Consider the following 3,551-nt stretch of genomic DNA (forward strand, 5'->3'; position numbering starts at 1 on the left):
TTGTTTTTTTGGTTTTTTTTTGTTTTTGCGGTACACGGGCGTCTCACTGTTGTGGCCTCTCCCGTTGCAGAGCACAGGCTCCGGATGCACAGGCTCAGTGGCCATGGCTCACGGGCCCAGCCGCTCTGCAGCATGCGGGATCCTCCCGGACTGGGGAATGAACCCGTGTCCCCCACATTAGCAGGTGGACTCTCAACCACTGCGCCACCAGGGAAGCCCTAAGAGTTGGTTTTTTGAAAAGATCAACAAAATTGACAAACCCTTAGGTAGATTAAGAATAAAGAGAGAAGATTCAAATAACTAAAATCAGAAATTAGGGACTTCCCTGGTGGTGCAGTGGTTAAGACTCTGTGCTCGCAATGCAGGGCGCCCGGGTTCGATCCCTGGTCAGGGAACTAGATCCCACATGCATGCTGCAACTAAGAGTACTCATGCCACAACTAAAAAACCAGCAAGCCACAACTAAGGAGCCGGCCTGCCACAACTAAGACCCAGTGAAACCAAATAAATAATTTTTAAAAATCTAAAATCAGAAATTAAAGAGGGACATTACAACTGATGCCACAGAAATAAAAAGGATTATAAGAGAATACTATTAACAATCATATGCCAAAAAATTGGATAACCTAGAAAAAAATGGACAAATTCCCAGAAACATACAACCTACCAAGACTCAACCATGAAGAAATTTTTTTCAAAATCTGAACAGACTTATAAATAGTAAAAAGAATAAATCAGTAAGCAGATCTCTCCCCAACGAGAAAAGCCCAGGATTGAATGGCTTTATTGGAGAATTCTACTAACCATTTAAAGAACCATTCGTACCAGTCTTCCTCAAACTCTTCCAAAAAAATTGAAGGGAGGGAATGCTTCCAACCTCATTTTATGAGGTCAACATTACCCTGATACCAAAGCCAGACAAAGATGCTACAAGAAAAGAAAAATACACGCCAATATCTTTAATAAACATTAATGTTGAAAGCCTCAACAAAATACTAGCAACCTGAATTCAACAACTTATTAAAAGGATTATATGCCATGCTCAAGTGGATTTATTCCTGGAATGCAAGTATGAGTCAACCACAAAAATCAATCACGTAATACACTACATTAACAGAATGAAGGAAAAAAAACACACATGATCATCTTAATTGATGCAAAAAAAAAGCATTTGACAAAAGTTAACACCCTTTTACGATAAAAACATTCAACAAACTAGAAGAGAAGGAAATTACTTCGATGTAATAAAGGTCATATATGAAAAGCCTATAGCTAATATCATACTCAACTTTGAAAGACTGAAAGCTTTTCTTCTAAATTCAACAGGGCGAGAATGCCCACTCTCATCACTTCTATTCAACATAGTACTAGAAGCCCTAGCTAAAGAAACCAGACAAGAAAAACAAATAAAAAGCATCCAAATGGAAAGGAAGAAGGAAAATTATCTCTGTTGGCCAATGATATGGTCTTATATGTAGAAAACTATGAACATTCCAGGGGGGGAAAAACTGTCAGAACTAATAAATTCAGCAAAGTTGAAAAGCATAAAATCAACATGAAAAAATTAGTTGTGTTTCCTTACACTAGCACTGAACAATCTGAAAAGTAAATTAAGAAACAAACCCATTTACAATAGCACCAAAAAGACTAAAATACTTAGGAATAAATTTAACAAAGGAGTTGAAAGAATTTTACACTGAAAACTATAAAACATTGAAGAAAGAAATTAAAGAAGACAAAATTTAATGAGAGGACATCCCATTTTCATGGCTAGGAAGACTTACTGTTGTTAAAATGTTCATACTACCTGAAGTCATCTAGAGATTCAATGCAATCTCTATTAAACTCCCAATGGATTTTTTACAGAAATAGAAAAAAAAAATCCCAAATTTCATATGGAATCTCAAAGGACCCCAAATAGCCAAACATTTCTGAAAAATAACAAATTTACAGGCATCACACCACCTGATTTCACGATATTACAAAGCTACAGCCATCAAAACACTGTGATACTGGCATAAAGACAGATATTTAGAATAGAGATACCAGAAATAAACTATCGTGTACATGGTAAAATGATTTTCAACAAGGATACCAAAACCACACAATGGGGGAAAGGATAGTCTCTTCAACATATGGTTTTGGAAAAACTGGACATACACATGGAAAAGGATGAGCTTGAACCCTTACCTTATACCATATAGAAAAATTAATTCAAAATGCAGCAAAGACCTAAATATATGACCTAAAGCTGTAAAACTCCTAGAAGACAACATAGAGGAAAATCTCCATGATTTTGGATTTGACAAGGATTTCTTGGATATGACAGCAAAAGCACAAGAAACAACAGCAAAGATAGACAAATGGGACTACATCAAATTTAAAAACTTTGGGGCATCAAAGGAAACAATCAACAAGATGAAAAAGCAATTCACATAATGGAAGAAAAAATTTGTAAATCATATATTTGACAAGGGGTTAATATCCAGAATATAGGAAGAATTCCCATAATTCAACAAAAAGGAAACAAATGCCAATAAGCACATGAAAAGATGTTCAAGATCACTAATCATTAGGGTAATGCAAATTAAAATCACAATGAGATATCACCTCACACCCATCATGATGGCCATAATAAAAAAAATAGAAAATAGTAAGTGTAGTTGAAGATGTAGAGAAATTGGAACCCTTGTGCACTGTGGGTGGGAATGGAAAATGATATATATATATATATATATATATAACTGCTATAGAAAATCGTAGGGGGCATTCTCAAAAAATTAAAAATAGAATGACCATATGGTCCCTATAACCCCATTTCTGGTTATATATCCAAAAGAAAAGAATCCTGAAAAAAGTCAGGATCCTGAAGAGATATTGTCACACCTGTGTTCATTGAGCATTATTTGCAATAGTCAAGAAGTGGAAGCAACCCAATTATCCATCAAAATAGATGAATGGATATGCAACATATGGTATACACATACAATAGAATATTATTTAGCCTTTATAAAGGAGGAAATCTTGTCACATACTACAACATGGATGAACCATGAGGATACAATGTTAAGTGAAATAAGCCAGTCACAAAATGACAAATGAGGTATGATTCCAATTATATGAAGTATCTAACGTAATCAAATTCATAGAGCCAGATAGATGGGGGTGGTTGTCAGGGGCTGGGGGGAGATGGGAATAGGGAGTTGTGGTTTGGTGGGCACAGAGTTTCAGTTTTGCAAGATGAAAACATTCTGGAGATGTGTTGCACAGCAATGTGAATATACTTAATACTCCTGAGCTATACAGTTAAAAATGGTTAAGTGATTAAGATAGAAAATTATATGTTATGCTTTTTTTTTTAACCACAAATAAAAATTTACAAAAAGTAGTGAGGGGGCTTCCCTGGTGGCGCAGTGGTTGAGAGTCCGCCTGCTGATGCGGGGGACGCGGGTTCGTGCCCCGGTCCGGGAGGATCCCACGTGTCGCGGAGCGGCTGGGCCCATGGGCCATGGCCGCTGAGCCTGTGCGTCCGGAGCCTGTGCTCCGCGACG

The sequence above is a fragment of the Physeter macrocephalus genome, chromosome 21, assembly GCF_002837175.3.
Source record: "Physeter macrocephalus isolate SW-GA chromosome 21, ASM283717v5, whole genome shotgun sequence".
Lineage (NCBI taxonomy): Eukaryota > Metazoa > Chordata > Mammalia > Artiodactyla > Physeteridae > Physeter > Physeter macrocephalus.